Here is a 23,935-nt window from a genome sequence, read left to right as displayed (position 1 = left end):
ACTGCCACTGCCGGTATTCTTTGTTTGGAAAGACCTTCCAAACCAGGCGGGTACCTCCACTTCCCACCGGTACGCTGGGAATCAATTTACAAAATGTTCGCACAGCAGCATCACACTGACATCAGGAAAACCGGGCCGTTTTTACAGAAGGAACTGTGTACAATTGAGGCCTATACCCCTAAACTCCAGTAAATGGAAGCAGCTGGTCACAAGAGACAATGGGTGACTCAGCTCCATCAGTGGAATGCCTCGGAGGAGCTGGGGACAGCATCCTTTTATGTTAGCCCTGCCCAGTCCAATAGGTAGCTACTAGCCCCTTTTGCCTAGTGAACCTATAAAATGTGGCTAATCCTAACTGAGAAGCACTTAGTAGAAAACACACACAGGATTTTTTTTTTAAGTATGCAAAATGTCTCATTAATGGCTTTATGTTGACAATCGGTTTGGGTTTTTGTTTTTTTTTTTTTTAAGTAATCTCTACACCCAACACGGAACTCAAACTTACAAGCCCAAGATCAAGACTCACACGCTCCACCAACTAAGCCAGCCAGGCCCCCCAACATTGATCACATGTTAAAATGACCACATTTCAGGTATACCAGGCTAAATAAAACAACAAAATTAATTTTACCAGTTTCTATTTTTTTAAATGGGGCTACTGGAAAAATTGAAATTACATGTGTGACCCCTACTGTGTTTCTATGTAGAACAGTACTGTTCTAGAACCTCAGCCTGCTTTTCAGCTTCAGATTCAGCCAAAAGCTCAACGTTATTGAATATGACTGAGACAGAATATTTTGGTCTATTTTGAACATCCCCCTAAAGCTACAATGCACTGACTCCCAAAGTGAAACTTCTAATTGTCCCCAAAATTCTTAGTATCCAAATAACCCACTGCCAGGCTGCAAGTGTAAGGAGAAAAAAAAAAAAAAAAAAAAAAGGAAGGGTCAGGTGTGTATCAGAAGCTAGACAAGGTCAGTGGCATGGTGCACCTCTTCCAAAAGACCATCAATTTATCTCTGAGACCAAAAGTGTGCTTTAAAAAATAAGCAGTTATTTGTCGTGGTGCCTATCACAAGCCCTGCCTAATACTCCAGCCTGATTTCTTACTGTCAAGAGCAGAGTCCCCCTTCTAATTGCCCTCCCCATGAAATATGCCCAGCAGGAGCCTGGTACCTACACCCCTTCCCAATATACACACACTTTAAAATGAGGAGAGGAGGAGGAGGAGGAACAGAGAACACAGACACGGCCCCTTTCCTATTAGAAAGTGCCCAACCCACCACTAGGGATCACAGGCCAGTCTCATTTCTCCATGTAAATGAACTTTTCAGCCACCTCCTCAAAGAAGAAAAGCAGCACAGACGCGGAAGGCCTGTCCTGGGGCACACAATTACAGCCATTTGCATTCCTTCAGCAGCAGGATTAGCACAGGAATGTGCTTTGCAGCTTTGTGGGGGGAAAAGGAGTTTAGGAAGAAAGGAATGGGGGGGTGGTATTTCTCCCTGGTCTGTCCATCCAAAGCTCTATGATACACTTCCACCTCTATGAGAGTCAGAAAGTGGAAATAACTCTTGCTCAGGCTTTCTAAAGAGGGGGAGGTTGAAAAGGCCAGGGAGGGGGAGCAGGCGGCAGGAGGCAGGAGGGAGGGGGGCTGTGTGTATTAGGGGAACTGCCCCCACCCCCGTGCTTTGATCCCCTCGGTCGCTAGGAGAAACCAACTTTTCTCCTTGGGTTAATCAAAACCAAATTACTCAGGAATGTGGCAGGACAGGTCTGAGCCTCCAGGTCCCTTTGTCTTTGAGGATTTAAAATGAAAAAATAAATTTTTTAAAAGCAGATGGCAGTGGCTTACGGGATAGGTAAAGTGAAAAGTCTGAATAACCTTAGACCACATGCCCCATTCTCAAGACAAGAAAAAAGGGTATCTGTAAACCTACTCCCATCTATCAATAAAGAAGTTATTTTTGTAGAGGAAGCCCACAACTCAGAAAAACTTCCCATTTTATCCTTTACCATCCCTCAAAAAAAGACACCCCCCCAAAAAAAAAAACTATACCTTGTCAAAGTGCAAACAAGAAACCATGCAAGATTTAACAACAGCCAAATGCCACAACCCGGTTTTAAAATGTAGTATTAAAAGCAAAGTCCCCAGGAGCTGAAGAACATATTTTTTCCAAGAACAAAGCTTGGGAGTATTCTGTGGTGCAAGGTGCTTCCTACGGAATACAGGGGTAGGAAGGTGAGCATCCCATCGCTGTGCAAACGCATCAATCCAATCAGTGGTGACTTTGTAAACTTCGGGATCTCTTTAAACCGGAAGAAGGGCAGTGTTTAGGGACCGGCTCAATGTAGAGCCATAAGGATACCAGGGATGAGAGAAGACAACCACTACTCATCTCACCCCCCCCCCCCCCCCGACATCTGTCCTGCCTAGTGGGAAAGTGCTCTGGGTGCGCTGGACAGCCCAGAGACGCCGTTGCACTAACTGGAGAGGCAACAGGAAAAGGCTGACCTCAGAGATGAAAGAAACCTACGGGTTGGAGCTATATTAAGGCCTCCACACCTCCTCCCCAGCTCACGCTTTTGGCAGGCTTGTGGCACTGTGGGAGGTGTGGCCCTGCAGGCCAGGCTTCTGGAGACTCTACAGTACAACACCCCAGCACACAGTATTATTAGGGACAGCGAGGCGTGAGGCATCCCAGGGCACTCAGCAGCAGAAATACAAACAGCTCTTGGTGCATTATAACATGTCCCTACGCTTCACTGAAAAACCTGGTCAGCCCCCACTGCCCCCTCCCCACCAAAAATGATAAAATAAACAAACAGAGCACCACCAGTTAAGCGACAGAGCCTGGACTCAAAAGATAAAACGAGGCCAACACACAGGCCTGACTACTAGCTCACCATAAATTGTAACTGGCCCCAGGCCTACGATTATCTGGGAGGTTGCACTAAAGTAACTTTTAGAATACTCTTCACCTTATCTTTAGGCCCAGTCAAACACACACATACATCACCCGTCTTAGATCTCTGCCATTAGGGTTCCATTTAGACTTTCTAAAACAAGGTCATCCCAGTAGGCCCTTGCCCTGTTTCCGGTCACAGCTGCGGACTTTCACCCCCTTCTCCAACAAAAGGGACCTTGTACACAAAATTAACCCGAACCATTAGTCTTTGTGGTGTGAGAGAGTACATTGAGCCCTCGGAATATTTACCCTCCTTCCAGGGCCCAGGGTACTGCCCAGAGGGCCTCCCCCACGGAGACCGAGGGAGCTTCCCCCAGAGATTAGAGGCCCAGATCCCTCTGCCTCGATGCACGGCTACAGCTGTGCAGTCAAGGCCCTACTTTTCAGAGAACAAACATAAAGCCTTTTTTTTTTTTTTTAAGAAAAAAGAAAAAAAAAAACTTTCTCCCAGACTCAGTAGAAAATGGCTTTATTTCAGGGATGAAAAGGGCTGCAATCATCCTAGATATTGCTGAGCTGTCCAATATGGTAGCCACCACCAGAATCCTGCCAAAGATGAGCTGTCCAACAGGGTAGCCACCAGCCACATAGGACTCCCTCTTGAGCACTGGAAATATGGTGAGTCCCAACTGCTGAAACAAGAAGATCATGGCAATATTGTGCATCGCACAAAATATATTTTAAACTTAATTCCATTCTGCTTGTTTTTACTTTTTCTTTGTTTCACTTTTTTTTTTTTTTTTTTAGTGTTTATTTATCTTTGAGAGAGAGTGAGCAAGAGAGAGACAGAGCGCAAGCAGGGAAGGGGTAGAGAGAAGGGAGACACAGAATCCAAACCACGTTCCAGGCTCTGAGCTGTCAGCACAGAGCCTGATGAGGGGCTCGAACTCACAAACCGTGAGATCAAGACCTGAGCCGTAGTCAGAAGCTTAACCAACTAAGCCACCCAGGCACCCCTTTTTACTTTTTCTTAATGCGACTACTAGAAAATGTACAACTACCTGTGGGGCTTGAGTTCTATCTCTACAGGGTGAAAATGACAAAGCCTCAAACACGAGCCCATTACCATGCCCTAAAAAGAAAGGGCCTTAATTTTTAAATGCTGAGAAGACCATAAAATTAAGCAAATGGCAACATCTGACATCCACCGAGTCAAAGTCCAAGCTCAGAGGCTGGTCAACATGTCTGCCTTGGAGGAAGAAGCCAGAATCCGCCATCTTTTTTTTTTTTTTTTTTAATTTTTTTTTAACGTTTATTTATTTTTGAGACAGAGAGAGACAGAGCATGAACGGGGGAGGGGCAGAGAGAGAGGGAGACACAGAATCGGAAACAGGCTCCAGGCTCTGAGCCATCAGCCCAGAGCCCGACACGGGGCTCGAACTCAAGGACCGCGAGATCGTGACCTGAGCCGAAGTCGGACGCTTAACCGACTGAGCCACCCAGGCGCCCCCGCCATCTTTTTATCTAAGAGAAATGAATGCAATCTCTGTCCCAGTGGTTCTCAACCTGGGGTGATTCTGCCTTCCCAGGCGACAGTGAGCAATTCCTGGAGACACTTTTCTTTTAGGGGTTGGGATGGGTATAACACCAGTGGAGAGAAGTCAGGGACACCCCCCAGCTCACCCAATAAAGAATGAGCCAACCCCAAGTGTCAACACTGCCCACATACAAGCAGGAAGCAACCACAACTGAGATCATCTCAAGTTGACAGAGGTCAACTCTGTCTCTCTCAAAATACTCAGATTTCCAGGGATAGGGGGCCGGAGGGGCACCCCTTCACAAAATGGTTTCTCTGGAGGCTCAGAAGTGGTAACAAGATTTAGTGGTATCAACAATGTGGGCAAATGAAAATAATAATAATAATAATAATGTTAAAACAACAGTCACTGTCTCACCAGACTGAGGACTGAGGGTCAAGAGTTGATAGGCCTGGGTAGGTCTGTTTTTCAAGCTAGTAGGTAAAAATGAGTTTAAAGTTCAGAGCAGGGGGCGCCTGGTGGCTCAGCCAGTTAAGCGTCCGACTCTTGGTTTTTCGCTCAGGTTTCATGGGTTTTCGCTCACGGTTTCATGGGTTTGAGCCTCATGTCGGGCTCTGCGCTCACAGCACGGAGCCTGCTTGGGATTCTCTCCCCCTTTCTCTCTCCGCCCTTCTGCCACTCATACTGTCTCTGTCCCTCTCAAAATAAACAAATAAACTTTAAAAAAAATAATAAAAATATAGCTCTGAGCAATGTAAGCCAGACTGCCCTGCATGCAAAGTGACACCATTCATGGAGGATTCCAATTGGGCCAGCCACTTACATGCCCACCCTTGGCTACAGAGGTTCCAGGGATGGGCGACAGGGCAGCAAAGAGCTGTGATCGGGTCTGCAGGGACAGGAAGGGGACAGGGCAAACGACAGCAGAGGCCGAGACAGGAAGAGCGCAGGGATGAATGAGAACAGCCCCTTTTGCAGAGCCAGGCTGGGAGGCATAGCAGGAAGGGGGGGTGGGGGCTCGGCACATGATAATTAACTCAGCAAGTTGATAGTATTTGCATATAAATGCCTCCACAAATCACTACAAACAAGCCAGGACAAGTCAGGCCTATTAGCATATACAAGCCAGCCCGGGAAGGCCTCTCTAGGTGGGTCATTGAGTGGGCTGCTCACTTAGAAGGCCGCCTGCCAGCTTCAGGGGGCAGGGTGGGGGGGCCCGTGAGGGGAGGGCTGGGGAGGATGAGGACACTATGTCTATTTCACTCCTAAATGCAGTTAGTTGCACGATGTCAAAAAGAGTTGGCCTTATTCCCAGCCCATAAGGGGAGCGCCCGAAGGAATGCTGGACCTTTGAGTTTATTTCTTCCAGGGTGCTGGGAAACAAAAGGTAGCAGAGGCCAGCAGCGGCAACAAAAGAAATACAAAGGAAGAGGACGTGGGGATGGGAACTATCATTTGTGGGGAGGCTACGCAACAGGCTAAGCGCTGTGAAGCCTGTTTTTATTGAATTGAATTCCTACTATAAATGTGAAGTGTGTATCGTGCCCATTTTACAGGTAAGGCGGTAGGTGAAGGAGGCAAGGCTCAGAGAGGTTACCTGATTGGTCCACAGTCACAGAGAGGTGCCAGACCAGAACTGGGCCCCCCAGTCTATGACCCCAGCAGAGGGGTCCAGGCTCGAGGAGACAGATGAACAAGAGCCAGCTTCCCAAAGAGCAGGCTCATTTGCTTCATCTCTGCTTCTCCCACAACACTGAGCGTGAACAGAACCCCCATTTTAAGGGCTGGTTCCTAAGCCACTCTCTTATCCTAAACTGACCTCTCCCCGGTTTCATTTTAGAATTCTCTCAACCAGTGAGGAAGAGTGCGCCTCCCTCCAAGCAGACACTCTGGAGTCTGTATCAGCCAATTTCTCCACTGTCTAGATAACTGCTACAGCTTTCCCAGCAAGGGCAAAATTAACTGACTGTCCTTTCCCAAAATGTATGACTCTCCGCTTTCCCTAAACACCCCTCTACCTTTGGGTTTCATAGTTTCGGAGGAAAAACAAGCCTCAACCACCCCCCTCTGAAAACGTGGGGGGTGGGGGCGGGAAACCCCTGTTATTTTCACTACTGCCATCCTCTGCCTGGAGCTATATTTTAAAAGCCAGGTAGGCCCAGGTAACAAGTGTGTGTACAGTCAGGTATACAGTCGGACAGTCTCTATCAATGCCTGTCCCCTGGCAATAATTATGTATCAAATATAAAAGTGACACCGTTCAAGAATCTGGCAGGACAGAGGTGATATTTTAAAAACAGTCACTTCTGCAGTGAGATCAACCTCCTAATACACACTGAATCCAGGCTTCTGGAGTGTCCAAAAGTTGACTTGACGCTTTAGCAAGGATGCAGATGTTCCACAGAGAAATACAGAGCTGTTACAAGGAAAGCAAAAACCACTCCCCCTACAAGCCAAATGTACATTAAGAACCAAGGCCCTGAGCCAAAGAGCATTTTAGGAAGCAGGGTCTGAAATGGTGGAAGAGGCTTGCATTGTTTCTTGAGCAGTTAAGAAAAACTGTTTAAAAGGAAAAGAAGAAGAAGAAGAAGAAAGAAAAGTTGCTGAGAAGGAGAAAAAAAGCACACACGTGTTTTTTAGCACATTTTCACTGGACACAAACGTCAGGAAGAGAAAGTTGTCCAAAACGGGCCACTCAGAGACCGTAAGCGTGGGAAGCAAGTTAGTTCACGTCTACACATATGTACTTTTTATAGACTTACGGGAGTCAAAACTCTTTTGAAAAGAGCTTTTTTATACACTGAAGGGAGACTTCCATATTTGAACAGGCACTTAGATGACTTTGGGAGGGGGCGGGGGCTGCAGGGCTGAAATCAAGTATCAAATTAAGCCCCTTGGTCTTTTCTTCCCTGAGCTAATCTGGCTCCAGCTTCTCCACTAAGGAGATTCAAGTGAGAAGGTGTACAGGTGCCTGTCAACTGGAAGTTTCGTACTGAAACGCACAGCCTGCAACAGACACATGCACAGGCTACAGCTCTCACTCAAAACCTAGCACAACCAACACACTCAGAAACATTTTTCTCCAGCCACATTCGTGGATGAAATTGGGCACAACCAAGAAACCAGCAAAATTGTTTTTTGTCCACTTCCCCCACCCCCACCCCCACCCCCGCCCACCAAAATCTCCAAGTTGTTCCACACTTCTTACCCCTCCGGAAGTCTACACATTGTTCCTTCCCAGTCTACAAGCCCTCACCATGCCTTAGGCCCCAATCACCCCACTACTCAGCCCTTCTCTTTAGCTACTGCTCCCCCCCCCCACACACACACACACGCGCACACACACACACACACACACTTTCTCACATACACAGAGCAGGGAGGTCTGAGCAGTCACCAACTCCTGCCTCCAGAAGCAGGAGGTGGGGGCTGTCTCACTCCCAGATCAAAGGTTTGTGGCCAAAATCACTTTCAGGACAGTGCGTGAAATCGGCAGCAGATGAAAATTCCACTGTCTTTTCACAGAGCCCAACAGAGCCAGTTTTCCCAGTTCAGAGTCTCCCTACAGATGACTGAAGATACTCCATGAACTCCCAAATGTTGCCCCAAAAGAGCCACTTAAAATTAAAGACAAGATAATCATTTCAGAAAGCCTTTAAGGCCATTATGTGATTAGCAGAAGAGATGGGGAGAGGGATGCCAGCCCCTCCCCATCTTCACAAAGAGTGGTCTGCAAAGGGGTTTTGATGCCCTCAGTCCCAAACCAGCAACACCCAAAGAGAGCAGGGGGTGTGAGGGGAGCCCACCCGACTCCTCCCTTCTACAGAAGCCTCAGTCCCACTTCAGGGAGAGAAGAGGATGGAAACACCTTGGAGGTGGCACAAAATTCAAAGCATGAGCAACTGAACCACCTAAAGCCCCCCATCCCCCACCCCCAGGACACAGGAGGCCGGCTAAGACCTCTCTGGAAGGGCACACCAAAACCCCTATGCATTAATCCCCGTGTTGACATGACTGCGTGATGGCCCTCCCGTGGGAAGGGAGAAGGGCTCACCCAAAAGGCAGATTAAGCCCAGGCATTTTGCTAAGAGGCCCTGTCTGAGGTTAAAACCAACAAAACAGAAGTCTTACTCTGAAATGAAGCCAAATTTGTCACCTAGCAAACTCTGTCTCTTTTCCCATTTTTATTCACATCCATATCCTTGCAAAAGCAAGAAACTCCAAGCAATTAACAGTCAAAGAGGGGAAGAAACATCAACGGAAAAAAAAAATCACCTTTAAAAGTTACAAATAAGAATCAAAGGCAACTTCCTTGGGCAAAGAACTCTCTAGAAACACACCCATCACTGCTAGACCACTCACTGCCTCGTCCTCACCATCCTATCCCCTGCCCCAAAGAATGAAAACCAGGGAAACACACACACACACACACACACACACACACACACACAAAACACTGGAGTTGTCTCACTGCTTGTGAAACACAAAGCTGCTGTCAATTCCCCAGCTCCTGTCCATACAGGAGTCATTTACCACGTTGGGGGAGGGGACCCTCTAACATCCGATGGCTCTCTTGGAATATGTGCAAAGCGACAATCCGACAATCCGGCAGCCAACTTTAAATCACATAGAAAAGAAAGCTGACAGTTGTTGATTTTGTAGTTTTTCTCCTTAATCTGAACTTTGTCAGAGGCTTGCCAATGAGCCAAGATTTTTGCCACACTTCCTCTCTCGGGGCAATCTGACTCAATCTTAGCTTCTGTATATTTCTCAATTTGAGCGGCCTATGGACTCAGGACGCTGTGCTTTGGACAGAAAAGGCACCCTTTAAAATCTGATTGAGACTAGCTCCTGCAAAGGCATTCCCTTGTCTGGATTCGATTAAAACTGGGTCCCGATTTCCTTGACTGTAGCTTTTAGAAGCTGCATCCCCAGGCCCAGGATGTTGGTTCTGAGCTGGGCTGTGATTTCTAGCAATCACTATCACAACCAAATTCTCATACCAGAGCATGTGGATACCCCTATGAAGTTCACTGTAATGGAATCTGCCTTCCTGTTGTGTTTTCAATGGTACCGCCCCCATCCTGGTTAATTAGACCAGCCTTGGGAACCAGAGTAGGCCAACAGGCCCAAGCATTACAGGAACAGGGGCTAAGAGCGAGCAACCACTCTAGTAACAAATGAGAGTATGAACCACAGCACATACTGTTCTTGTGGAGGGTACAGAGTCAGGTGCATTATCCCTGTAATACTGGCAAGTGTGAGACGAAGCTTCCAAGTTTCTTTAGGCCAGAATCACTGTCACTGTTGTCTCCCCAGTAAGATAAAGCTAAACCTTTCAGGTTAAGAAGCAAACTGGATACTCTAAAAAGTGGGTGTAACAAGTCACTTTCCCTTCTAGGGATAGAGCAGTTACCTACACTCTTACAAAATGCTGCTTCGTCACCTAAATATTTATGTGTTCGTGTTAATGAGGCTGTTGCAAATCTACAATACAAGCAATTTCTTAGGTAAAGGTCTGTTTTGGTCCTTCTAGTATTTCCAAGATCTCACATTAACATTTGAGAAGCACAAAAAAAAAAAAAAAAAAAAGGCTCCACTGCTGTCCAACAGCACACAGCAACAATAAGGACACGCTCCATGGATACCGCTCGTGACCAGAACTGAAAGAACCAAGCTAAATCATCACCAGCCCCAGGTAATACTTTGCTAGTATTCTGCAATCACAGATTTATTCTAATGAACCAACAACCTGTGGGTCATCCAAGGTGAGCCAGGCCTGTCCTGGGAGTGTCTAGTAATCATCATTTAAAGTCACAATGATGAAAACTGAAATCTCGCTTATTTTAGCTCCTTGCCACTGGGCAGTCCATTGGCACGGAGGTTACACGGCAGTTAAATCCAATCCCAAAGCAGCAAGAAGGAAGGCACTTCACTGTCCTGTTGGGACGAGCCAAACAGAGGCCTGCTGAGAGTGCTGTTTTATTTGGGTCCTTTCCACCCTCCCTGAGTATTCATTTGTGCAAATAAAAGACGGAAGGGAAGAAACCAAAATTAAAGTTTCAGGTGGTTGGGGAAGCAGCTCAGATTTTTTTTTTTTTTTTTTTTTGGAAGAGTTACCACGCGTTTCTCAATAGTTCCCTGTCCATCAAAACTGTTTTCAGGAGAACTGGAAAACAGCAGCTCTATCCCACAGAAAGTGCAGCCATTTCAAAAGAGAGCTGGGAGAGGGAGGTGACCCATGTCATAAAGACAGAAGGTCTCCAAGTCATTTAATTCCTTGTGATTCCAAAAGGGCTGATTTTAAAGTGTAAAAGTGCTTGCTTCTGCCTCTGCCCCGTGTTGTTAAATAACACTCGGGCAATTAAATAAAAGAGCAAAGTGTGACCCCAGCCCATTCTGAGAGGCACTCACACGCTCTCTGAACACATGCTAGAAACGAAGTGCAGACAATCTCCTTAGTCCTGTAATTTAAGGACGGGAGACAGGAAAAGTTTCTCTTGGCCTTCATAGCCATATACCCTCTGAAATGGGGCTTTCGAGGTCTCTGCAAAATAGAATGCACAAAAATACAGGTGCACAAACATCCAGGTATGTACCTCTCTCTCTCCAATGACTCATTTCCTGCAACCCTTGAATTATTTAGAACAGTGGGCTCCTGACTTCCCACATATCCTACCTCTGTCCCCTAACTGCTTTTCGTGTTTGGGTTAGGTAAAAAGAAGGATTCAGAATATCAGGCCGCCAGCAGCTGTTCTGAAAACTAGGAACAGGCCACGTTCTAGCCTTGGCCTCTCTCAATCAGGTTACCTTGGAAGGTGTCTGTTTTCCTCTCAAATGCAGTCTCTGCCCCAGCACTTGGGCTTCCTTCTCCAGCCCAGCCTCCTGGAACTCATGATTTTTAGGGTTTCCCCTTGAAACCTATCCAGAAACCACAGCCATTAAAAGAACATGAAGGTTTGACACCTCCTGAATTTAGGAATGAGGGGACTCGAGGGGCTAACTCTGCAAACTCGCACCTGCTGCTTGATGGCAAAGAAACAAAGTTCCCCAGCTAGCAGGAGCAAGCTTTAAATTATACTCTATTTATTTAGTGACTTGTCTCCAAGGATCTCAAAGCATGGGATGAAATAAGATGACGTGTAACTTTCCCACTATCTACCTTCAAGGCTTAAGTTTGTTTTTCTTGCTTTGCCTTGATAGATTCCACGAAGCAGGCCCCAGCCCCCACCCCCACACGAGGGGTGGGGAGGCCTTCTCCTAGTGCCCAAGTGGGGCTGTCTAATCTCTCTGAGCTTATCTGTCAGTAGCTTTCAGAGTCTTCCAGGCCTGTTAAATGACACAAACAGGGGGTGGGAGCAGTAAGGACCCTCCTGGATTCACCTGCTCACGTGTTTCATTTAAACCAGTTTATATACTGTGCACTACTAAGCCAGGCAATGCACTCCTATAATACACCAGGCACGAGTGATGGTCTTTGCCCTCCAGGTGTTTTACCATTCTTATAACACAGGTATGTCCAAAGCTGAAAAGACTATTTTCCAGAAAGTTCTTTTCCCTCTATTAGTCTACAATGATTACTTTTTTTTCCCCTGCTATTGACCTAACTTGGGCAATCTTTCTCCTTTAACAGGACAAACATCACAGCTCTCCCTCTCCTCCACCCCTCTCCCCCACGGAAATGTTTTTCCAGAGTGCGAACAAACTAAAATTAGAGGGTGGGCAAGTGGATCCCCAAAGGTGCCTTCCAGCTCCAAACCTCTGATTCTCCCTTTAATTACTCCACAATAAGCACATTCTTCACGTTGTTTCAAACTGACCAGTGACTTCCCTTGTGCCTGAAAAGGGCACATTTTAAGGCGGAGGAACCCAAACTTTTAAATGACACTAGTACCGCAAGTATTCAGAAGGCAGGAACTAATCCAAAAGCAAAATAAGGAGGGAAGAAGGGAGGGAGAGAGAGGAGGAAAGATGGAAGGAGGAAGGGCTTCACTCTGTACCCAGCAGAATTTAGACACTCTCACGCCAGGTAGGTTCCAATTGGAATCTACGAGTTCAAGTGCATCCAGCGTGCCCTTCCCCCACATGCCCCAAGAGAATGGGAAGTTCAGCCAAGACTTGCAGCACCTGCCCGCCGCTCTAGGCCGGCGGTGCGAACCGGGCGGCTGGCGGGCTGGGGAGGGAGGCTCCACTCACCTGGCACACAAAGGCTCCGCACACCTCCGGAGGGAGGAGGCACTCGCAGGTCCGGGGGCCGCGGCGCGCTCGACAATGGGAAATTCCAGCGGCACCGGAGCCCCGAACTTACCCACCCCAGGCGGCATTCTCCCCACCTCCCGCCGCCCCCGGGACTCCGAGGTGGCTCTGTCTAGGTGCAGGGGGGCCGCAGGCAGGGCAGGGGGGCGCATGGTGGCGGCGGGGGCTGGCGGTCGCCCCTCCCCGGGAGGGAGGGTCCCCCGGTCGCGCGGCGGGGATTCACCCACGGGGCGCGGCGCTCGCGTCCGGGTCCCCGGCCTGCCCGCCGCCGGCTCACCGCCCGCCCGGAATCGCTTTATGTAAATGAAGCTCAACTCGCAGTTTGCAGGCTCACCGCCCGGGGAAGGGGGGCGGGCGGGGCGGGGGGCCTTCGGGGATCCACATTACACAGCAACAAAGCGGAAGGTTAATTTGAAACTCACAGCCCCGCCGCCGCTCGGCTCCCCGGGCAAAGCCTGACATCTACAGTCGTGCCGGGCGCAGGCCGGGTACTCGGCGGCGGCCGCGCCCGCAGGGACACGGGGACGCCCGGGCGCGCGAGGCCCGAGCGCTCGGTCGCGCTCCGGGTACTGGCTTCTGGGCAGGCCGGGCCGCGCGCCTGGGACGGGAGCCCTGGGCGGCTGGGCCTGCGCCGCCTCGGGAACGGGCCCGGCGGGAACAAAGCTCGGTCCTTCCCAGGCGCTGACCCCTCTCTCTCATCAAAAGTCAGGGGCCGGCCTAGAATCGGGCGAGAAGAAAGGGGCGCGCCCTCGGCCACAAAAGAGAGCCTGAGGCCTCAGAACCGGAGCCATGGGTCTCTGGGCCCCATCCACGTCACAGCCAGGCCACTCTAGCATGGGGACATTAGCCAATGTGGACAGGAATTTATTTGAAACACACACCCATCCTATTAACTGCTTTACAGGGCACTTCTGTTTTTCAGCTGCAGAAACTTAGAAAAACATCCCCTGATCTCCATTGAGAGTTGAAGGATAGAGTTTTTCATGGGAGAGAAAGAAAGGGGGGGGGGGGTCAAGAAAAGAAGTCACAGCTTGCAATTAAGCTTACAGTCTTTTTACAAGACTTGCCTTAAAAACACACACACACACACACACACACACACACACACACACACACAATTTCAGATAAGGCATATATCATGCCCTTCACAGGGAGATTCAACTGCCAGGTCAAATTTAATGGGGACACCCCAGTTGGTCAGAGCAACCACTGGACACTTTTCTCCCCAGGTTCGCCTTTGCCATTCTCATATGCAAAGGCAGCACCAGAGAAATCTCACCGGAAGTCATCGTCCTCCCTGTCAGAATCCCGCGCTCAGTCTGATTTAATTCCTGATTCCCCCAGCACAGAAGGGCACCTATTTTTCCCTTTCTGAAAGCCACCCACCCAGGCTGGCCCCACAACCTTAAGAGTCCTTTCCCCGACTGCACAATAATGAACCATGCAAGTGTGAGAAATATAATAAGCTCAGGAGGCAAAGAGCTGTATGTATGGAATTGTATTAGCATTAAGCACACTGATGCAGGAGGAAGAGGATGCTCGGCTGATTGAAACTATCAGGTCTCCACGCACAAGGCATTTTACACAATGTAATTTGAGTTCAAATTAATGTAAATAGCCAACCTGTTGGGGACAGACAACCCCCCTCTACATTTTACATTTTAGTCCAGAAAAAAAGACTCCAAAAAAAAATTTTTTTTTGTCTGCCAGGGCCCTGGGAGAAAAGACTGCCTCTAGGGAATCATGTCCGATTAGGGACAAAGGAGAGCACAGGCCAAATTCTGTCACACATGAGAGAGTATGGGGGTGGGGGGGGAGGGTGCTGGAGAGCAAAAAAGGAAAGTGGAGGATGATTTTGCAAACCGGGATATGATCATGGCCGAGCTGTTGCCAGACCACCTGACTTAAGCCCCAAGAACAGGTGGTGTTTTCAAAACACACTATTATTTATATTAGCCACATGAGTTGAGAACACCTTAAAGAAAACCAATTAATAATTTAATTGAAAAAGTGACTATGAATAATACATGAAGATGATGATGCTAGCAATAACGCAAGTAATGTGGCACTCACAACACAGAGATGTCTCTGGAAATGTCTCCAGGAACACAAGGACTCCAGGCCCCTATGTCCTACCTGGGAGCAATCCGGAGCCCGTGAGCTAAAGACAGTAAGAAAATGTTTACACTCCCCGAAAATCTAATTTTGCTCCTTTATCTTAACTTTTATTAACAGGGGACGACCTCATAATCTGGTGACATCATGAACCTGGTGGGCCGACAGATAAATATCTTCAATAAAAGAAAAGCGAGAATGCCAAAGAACCAGCTATAAAGTAATCTGGAAGGATGTGGAGGTGCTGGGCAGAAGGCCCTGGGGGGATCTGAAGGATACTACCAGCATCCCAAGGGGCACACGGGGCAATGTGCCCTCCTGCACCTCAGAGGCCTGACAAGTGGAACTGGGAGTAACCCTGGGTCCCTTTCCTTTATCTTAATCCAACACCAGCTACAAACATGGTAAGAGCTAGTCAAGCTTGCCTTTGTTACAGGCAAAATTGTAACAGGTTAGTCCACAGGCAGGGAATCTAGGGCCTCTGGAGCATCAAGATAAAGGGTTACCAAAAAAGCTGGGGGCATTACCTCCACCAGAACTGATTTTCATCATTAACAAAACAATACCTCTTCAGAGGGAGTCTGAAACTTTTGCACTTGTCTATGCAATCAACTGTTTCCCTGAAAGACAGGTTGCAAACTCAGTCCTCTGGCTCCGAAAGGCCCTGGCTCTTCTGAGGGCAGGTATCTGTAGTTAACCTACCCAGCAGAGACAATCTGGCACTCTCATGGCTCTTGGACACTGCTGACAAATAAACCCTCTCTCAGAAAAGGCAGTTCTCTGTAACTAGTCTCATCTCATCTGCAAACCGTAATTGGCAACAGCCAAAAGGATAAATATTTAAAAATAAATCAGGGAATGCTAACCTCTTCCCCACTCCTCCCCTTACCCACTCTCCAAGCCAGAGGCCAGCCCCCTAACACTTAGCTGGCTGGTAAATTACAGTGATCCCAACTGAGCCAAACTGGCTTGTCTCTTTCTCTCTCTCTCTCCCTCTCTCCCTCTCTCCCTGTCTCCACATACACTTCAGCGAAAGTAAATATGATCTCTGAGCTAAGATACAGTGAATGTCAGCATTCTGACTTCCAGCTAAACCTAGCCTCTATTTTCACAGCACACTGGATTTAGGGGAGATTTGTGTATTTTTCCAGATCCCTGTATTTTTATTAAAATATAGAGACACACTGATTTTAAAATTACTGCTTCAATAACCTTGAGGTTTTAACAAAGAAAAAGCCAGGAGAGGGCAAAAACAAAAATCCCTGAAACAAACAATAGAATATTTGAAGTTAAATTGCACCCCATGCCCTGAATTCACCCCATCATTTCTAGGCAGTTATATTCAGGGGCCAGGTACCCACCAGGTGACCAGGCCCTCCTGGGTGCGACAGAGAATGCAGGCTTTCCTCAGAACAGCCACACTCACCTTCATAACCACGGGAGGCTGGCGTGCCAAGGCCTACACAGATCATTTGATTCACATTTCTCTGACACGTACCTCAAGGCCTCCAACTATCGCTACAATGCTAATTCCAGAGATTAAATTTTTACCCCCAAATCAGGGGTGGAACATTATCTAGTTAACTTACCCACCCTCCCCAACTCAGACCCTACATCTGTCAAACACACACATAAGAAAGACACAAACGAGTAACCATGTTTTAAAAACCGTGATTGGAAGGAGCTTTTCCAAATTAATTTTAAGTTATAAAGCCCAAGTTTTAAGAAAGCCAAAAATAAAAGACTTGCCTTACAACAGCTTTAAAGCATTAGGTGAAGTGCTTGCTCTCTTTCTTCCCTTTTTTTTTGTTAACAAAAATATTATTTCTAAAAGGGCAAAGAGAATTTGCCATGCAAGACTTTTATACCCAAGGGGATTCTTACATTTGTGTTTCTAAACCTTGAAATTGAGAATTTTAATGAAAAGGCAGACAGATGCTTAAGGACAGCATCGCAATCAGGGTCCATACATTACGGTAGAGAAGTGCTTTGTTTGGGGGCTAGGAAAACGAGGTGGACTCCTATTTTTTCAGGGGCCATTCCCACTGTTGGACTCATCCCTTTGCACTCTGATACAAACCACTGAATTCTTGGAGGGAAGCAGGTTGGAGGGAGAAGAAAGGAAAAGGGAAACAGGAGAGGAAAGGGGAGGGGGAGGAAATAAGGTCTCTTTCTATAAATTGGAGTTTGAAAAAATAAAAACCACAAAATCTCAGCACAGCCTCAATTCCATAGTATGTACCAACAGCTTCCCTACACATGTGTTAAAACAATCAATTAAACAATATGCCAGGAGCACACAAACCAAGATCAGATTTTTGTTTCAGTGAAGAATTTCATTTGGGTTGGCCATTCCTTCCTATGAAGCAACCACTTCTTGGGGCAGGACACTAAGGGATAAACAAAAGACAACCCTGTTCACACTCCCCCGCCCCCCCCCCCCAAATGATTCTAGAATCCCATTTTCTTATCTTGCCATTTTAGTGCGTTTTTGTCTGCAATCTGTGCTAATCTGACTTAAGAGCCCCGGCTGAAATTTCACATATCCTCCAAGTCAGCCAGTGTTTTAGAATCTGGATTTCTATTGAGGCTGTTCCAATCGTCAGCGAGGCCTACGGTAAAATGTGCTTCATGCTGTTTCGATTGTCTCTCTGCAGACAAATAGAAACTGTGAAATTTAAAGAATGGATAAAAAAAAAATCTAAAACAAAGAGGTTAAAAAAATAGGACAAATGTTTTTGCTTTTGTGTCTCCCTGGAGCAATTGTTTGCAGGAGTCTGCATTGACAATAACCATGAGAAGGCCATCTAAAGGCGATGCGCACACAAGGGGACTCCTTGCCTGCTGCCTTTGGTCTGGGAGAAAAAGCACCTTAGCTCCGTTCTCCAGGAACAAAAGGCCAGGGCCACGGAAGGGGGGAGAGGTTACTGGGGCTTTCACATGGAGCCAAGTGTCAATGCAGGTTCATTTTTCACCCGTCTTAGTTGGAAAGCAGCTCAGTGAACTTCCTAATGACTGCTTTTCCCTCTCCCCTTATTATTTCTAAACCTAAAAGAACAAAACAATAATATTTTTTTAAACCTAAAACCCATCATCCTATTAGAGGAAAGCCTTAGGGACCTACAAAGTTTTCCCTCCTTCCTTTCCCCACCCTACTTTTTTTTGGGGGGGGGAGGGGGGATTCCAATTGTAGATCACATGGAAATAAGAGACACTGGACATTGTGGCCGTTTTTAGTAACACCAGAACTGCCTTTATGTCTACAAAAAGGCAGGGAGCAGAAAAATAAACGCAAAAGAGGAAAAAAAAGACTGATCAGGGCTAGGTGATGGTCGGGAGGCTGTGGGGCACCGCCTGAAAACATTTTCTTTTTTCACAGCATGAAGTCGCTAATGCCAGCTTCAGATTTGCGACTGAATCAAAGTCCTCACTACAAGGTTGGTGGTTTTTTTTTGGGGGGGGGGGTGCATGGAGAAGTGGACAATAAGGATGTATTAAAGACAGAGACAAGGTGTGTGGGTGTGAGGAGGGGGGGCACTTCAAAGAAAGGAAGCTGGGATGAATCACTGCATGCCATGGAAATACCAGGGCAAGTGGATGTCGGAGTGTTTAACCAGATTCTAAGCTGGAAACATCTTCCCCAGCGGGCGAACCCTAGGACGAGGCAGTGACACGCAACCCTCAGCCTTTGAACCCAGACCTGGCAGCTTAGGAACGCGTCCCCCCCTTCCCCAGGCAGTCGCAGGCTCTGGCTGAAAAAGCGAGGTGGGGGTAGGGATGAGAGGGCCCTGCGAAGAAACACAATAAACAACTCAAATATGAACGGAAATGACATCAGCAAAGTGAAGGGCCTGTTTATTGCAGATCAAAACAAAACAAACTTCCAAACCTTTTGTGTATACAAGATAACTCTATAAAAAGCCCTCCTAAAATGTCACCAGGGTCGACACATCAGCATCCCAAGAAAACAGATGACAGTTACCAAAGGGGGAGGGTGGACAGGGAGGAGGAAGGGGGATGAAGGAAAGAAGATGGGAGGAGATAGAAAACCAGAAGGGGCCAAAAACCCAGCTGACTAGTTCCCCCCTCTGCTGATCCTTAATATTTATTGGTGTTTATAATCTAAAAGCCATGCTCTGTGTTTCACTTAATACAAGGCCAGACAGTGCTGTCTAATGAGGCAGCATTACAATCAGCTTGTAATACTGAATTTTTAATGCTGCCAAGGATTCTGTTACATAATAATATGAAAAACAGAAGCTGAAAGTGGGCTCGCAGTGACAGGACACTGGAGGTTCCAGGCAGGCAAGCAGCTCCAAGCCCGCCTTCCCTTCCCTCTCTCGCCCACCCCTGTCTCCCGATCAGCTCTCCATCCCTACACAGGAGGTCGGTATGGAAACCAAGAGGATTTCTTAGGAAATCCACTCTTTTTATTATTATTGCTATTATTATAATCTGTGATCCAAAGTATATTTCAAAGAGTTTGAATTCTAGCCTATCTGGGGTTAGAAGCCTGCAGTGAAAATTGGGGGAGGCTGAAAGACAAGGAATACAGGAGTGGGGGATAGCTTACTTTACGAAAGCCAAACAATACAAAAAAAAAAAAATCACAGAGGGAAAAGTACTAAGATGCTTGGGGGGGGTGGGGGGGTGCTGAAGTCGGCCAACCATATTCGCAGCTACTGCACGCAGTTTACATTGGTGTAATTTAAAAGCATATATATAGCCGCCGTTGCTCCTCTCTGTAATACCCCAAGACTGTAAATCTATAACCACTGCAATGATTTAGTGATTAAAAACATGATAACATATTGTGTAACTGCAAACCACAGAACCCCTGCCAACTCTCCTCGAAGATAAAGAGAAAAAAAAATACAGAAAATGTGTTGCTTGCAGCGATCTTCCTAAACCCAAAAGATTTTAATAAAAGAACCTATATAGTAGACGAATCGGAAAAGGGTGAGTGAATTCTATGTGAAGGCAGCAAAGGGAGGGGGGGAAAGGGGAGCTTTATGTGGGATTCTTTTCCTTGTACTAACAAATTACGACCTAAACATGCCTTTTCTTTTCTCTCTCTCTCTCTCTCTCTCTCTCTCTGTCTCTCTCTCTCTTTTTTAATAGTTTGTTGTAACTGGAATGACTGGTCTTGTGTGCTGTCTTGCATATTCAAAGCAGCTCTGTAATCGGATCTGGAGACCCAACCTTATTTGCCTGAACTCAATAGGGTTTTTCTTCTTGCCCCCCCCCCCACGCCCCCCTTCTTGTTTTGTTTTGGATTCGGTGTTGTGGGGTTTCTGTTCTTGCTGGGAGCAGACAGCAACCCAGGAATAGGCTCTGGTGCCTTTAAGCTACAGAGCAAACACCTGAGAGGGGGAGGCACAATTTGTAACCTGGCAGGAGGAGCCTAAAATATACACAAAAAAATAAAATCAAAGCAGCTGTAGGGGTTTTGGCCTCTGAGCAGCTGACCTGACCCCATTCTGTATATTCTTTTATTTCCCCATTGCAGGATTCCTGCACCTTGGGTCAGATTCGAACTCAATGTGACCCTGAGGAGAAGGCAGTCACCGAGCCCTGGAAAACTCTCCGCATGTAATGGGGGGGGGGGGGGGGGATGGGGGAGTATAAGTGCATCCACATTCAGACTTCCCCAGTGTAGACACCCACGCACTATGTACTTATACACACACACACACACACACACACACACACACACACACACACACACATCTGTCAGGAATGCCAGGCCATGGGGCCAGCTCCAGCCCAGCTTTCTCAGTTAACACTAACCACAGCCTGAACTCTCCCTAAAGCCCCCCAAAATCTTCATATCTATAACTCTACCCATAAACACATGCATGCACAGGCGAACACTCCTCCAGAGACTTTATATGTTTAAAAAGTCCACAGATCTGAATTGCCTCCTCTCTGGACCTGAGCAGGGCAGTTTATTCAGAGAAATCAATAGGAAAGAGCATTTGCAAATATTTATATAAGCCCTGTGCGTTTCAGCATTAAGTAATTAAAAACTAAAACTCAGGGAGGGGGAAGGGAGGGATACACAGACAGAAGAAGGCTGCAGGCCTAGAGTGGGTTTTCCTGCCTACACCTCATCTCCCCAAACCACAATCCTTTCAAAACTGACTCCATGTACACTTTTTACGAAATCCTGTTCGTGCACCATTTGCTAGACTATTTCAAAATCATCTCCAAATATGGATTTACCTACCACCAAGCTTTCAAGCCTGACTATAAGAGTCTGTATTCTCTCTCTCTCTCTCTCTCTCTCTCTCAAATGCACACACAGCAATTCTTACTTTTGACACTGCTTCAATCTCTGGTGTATTACTCTCTACTGTATTCATATTCCTGAATTATTTGCACTAAAGATACCCAACATTATACGATGAGAAGAGGGCCCCCAAGGTGATAATTCAATGATCGAATACCCACCCCCTACTCCCCCACCAATACTTTCCACTCCCCTCAACCTACAGGATACCTACACCTTGGGGGTTCAGTACCTGAAACCCACATATGTAAACAGATTTTCCCCTCAAAAATGTACAGCAAAATGAAGGAGTTTTTAAATGAGTCACTATCGACTGGACTTCCCCTATATTGTTCCGGAGGGCTAACACTAAATTCTGTTTGTACTGCCTCTAAATCTTCTCTAAGGAGCCAACCAAGGCAGTGGAGCACCCACGCTGCAGATATTGTAGAAATTTACAGTAAATGTAGGTACACGATTGCAGCACGCTGCCCTATTGATTATGCAGATTGTGATCAATCTTCTCCCCTCTCCGTTTCCCAAGCCTCTTTCTGAAGACCTCCAAATAAGTTGGTCTGTAACTAGCCATTCTCCCAAAGTAGGGGGGAAAAAGTAATTTTTTTAAAAACATAATAAATCCTCAAGTGTCCCCACTGAAAGGGCTTGGGTCTTTTTTCCTTTAATTCCAAAGTAAATTTATGCTCTGCAATTTGCATTATAGCTAAGCGATCACCGTATGTCATATTCTTCAAAGGTGCTTAACAAACCCCCTTTTAAAAGTCACTAGAACTGGAGGCCAGAAAAAGGCAATCAGCCTCCTTCTTCCATATAGTCCTTAGATCAAGTTTCAATAATTGAGACCAATAAAGATTGTCATATTTGCCTTACTTGGAAGCAACAAGGGGAAAAAGTTAAGAGTGGGTGATTTTTGAAAGCACTTGTAATCAAAGAATTTGCCACAGTCGAAGGAATTGCACAACATTCTGCAAAACTCAGATTTTGAGCAACAGATTAATTTGTAAAGTAAAATGTATTTTTTAATGTAATAGCTCCACAAGAAACCCACGAATCCATACACAATTTAAATACACTGCATAAAATACACTCACATCTACTCTCCAAGAGATATGCAAAAAGACGTACACGAAAATACATTAATGGAAAAGAGTGAAGCAGGACTAGGGGTGAGAGCAAAGAATGGAACGTAAACAATCCCAGATTCGTGAGAAGAGAAGAGAAGAGAAGAGAAGAGAAGAGAAGAGAAGAGAAAAGAAAAGAAAAGAAAAGAAAAGAAAAGAAAAGAGAAAAAAAAAAAAAAAGGAACACTCCGATGTTGTTCAACTCAGCTGGTCAAAGAGAGGCCGGCCAGGCTAGATCTAGTCCTGGCCGGCGGCGCAGCCCCGAGTCCCCGGGAGCCCCTAGTGTCCAGGGCAGAGCCCCCTCTGGGCGCTCGCGGCGCTGCCAGTGGGGCAGGGCGGAGAGCGCGCAGGTACGGGGTCGGGCGGCCGCCTCGCACCCTTGCCCCCTCTCCGACCCGGGGCTCCCGCCGGGCGGCCACATCCCCCGCAAGTCGAGCCCCGGCGAGGAAGGCGGCCGCCCGGCCGGCCAGCGGTGGCGGCGGCAGCAGCAGCCGCGGCGACTGCTCGGGGCCGGGTGCGCGCTCCGCGCGGTGGCTCAGCCCGGGGCCCCGACGCCTCTCGGGGTGGGGCAAAGTTGGGGGCCGGGGGCGGCGGGGGCGGGGGCGCTCGGCACCGCGGACCCCCCCTCCCCCGCCGGACGCCGCCTTTGTCTCGGCGCCCGGACCCCGGCCGCCCTGCCGCCCTCCCGCCCTCGGCCCCGCGCCCCGGCCGGCCCTGCCCCGCGGCGCCTCCAAACTCGGCGCGCGGGCCTCGCCCCGGGCGCCTCCACCCTCCCGGGGGTCGCTGGCGGCCGGCGGCTGCGGCGCGGGGGCCGGGGAGGAGGGGGCGGCCCGGGCTCGGCGGCGGCGGCGGCGGCGGCGGCGGGAGGAGGAGGAAGAAGAAGAGAAAGAGAAAGTTTGGCGCAGGGGGAAGGCGAGCGGGACGCAGCGAGCGAGCAGGGCGCGGGCGCGGGGAGCGCGGGCGGCGGCGGCCGGGCGCGGGAGCCGGGAGGGGGCAGGACGAGCCCCATGCAAAGCAGCCCGGGCGCCCCGAGGAGCCCCGCGTCCGGGCGGTGGCGGCGGGAGGAGGAGGAGGAGCAGGCGGCGGCGGCGGCGGCGGCGGGAAAAAAAAAAAGAGGGAAAAGTTGCCACTTACGCGGTTGCTTCTCCGGCGGCGGCGGCTGCAGCGGCGCTGCTGGCGGCGGCGGCGGCGGCGGGAGCTGGCGGCGCTTTTAATCCCGAAAAGAGGCGCTCGGGCCGCGGAGCCCATCAAGGCAGCAGCGGCGGCTGGCGGGGGTCGGCGGCGGCGGAGGACGCGCTGCTGGCGGCGGCGGCGGCGGCGGCGGCGGAGCTGGAGCGCGCTCGGCGGAGCCCGGGGCGGGAGGCGGCCGCAGCCGGGGAGCCGGAGCCGCCGCCGCCGCTGCCGCCGAGCAGCATGGTTGGCGGGGAGTTTACAGCCCCCGGAGCGGGCAGGGGCCACGGAGGAGAAGCGGCGGCGGCGGCGGCAGCGGCTCTAGGCTGTAATTGGGATGCAAAGCAGGCGGTGGCGGCGGCGGCTGCGGCCGGGAGGAGGAGGAGGAGGAGGCGGCGGCGGCGGCGGCTGCAGCGGTCGGAGGGGACGCGCTGGAAGTGGGAGCTGATGAGTGAAAAGAAAAAAAAGTCTTTGGATCTTTATTCTGCTAATTAGTTTCCTGCAAAAAATGGCTGTGATTAATTCAGTGCGCATGTG

The 23,935-nt window shown here is 48.5% G+C and overlaps 1 protein-coding gene across 5 annotated transcripts in view; it reads right to left on the bottom strand.

The window, feature by feature from the left end:
- Window positions 1-23,474, bottom strand: part of ZFHX3 (zinc finger homeobox 3) — a 250,120-nt gene extending 226,646 nt beyond the window's left edge. For 3 of the 5 annotated variants that reach the window (XR_008423547.1, XM_053906606.1, XM_053906607.1), the window contains exon 1: window positions 23,363-23,473. The gene's annotated coding sequence lies outside the window, so the exon portion shown is untranslated. Of the gene's footprint in view, window positions 1-12,643; window positions 13,003-23,362 lie in introns of those variants that run through there. The other 2 variants (XM_053906608.1, XM_019455401.2) reach the window with 2 other exon arrangements.
- Window positions 23,475-23,935: the final 461 nt, after the last annotated feature.

The sequence above is a fragment of the Panthera pardus genome, unplaced genomic scaffold (genome assembly GCF_024362965.1).
Source record: "Panthera pardus isolate Hobbes unplaced genomic scaffold, ASM2436296v1 HiC_scaffold_19, whole genome shotgun sequence".
Taxonomy (NCBI): domain Eukaryota; kingdom Metazoa; phylum Chordata; class Mammalia; order Carnivora; family Felidae; genus Panthera; species Panthera pardus.
The sequence above is the reverse complement of the archived record's forward strand: the minus strand, read 5'-3'. Positions and strand labels throughout refer to the sequence as shown.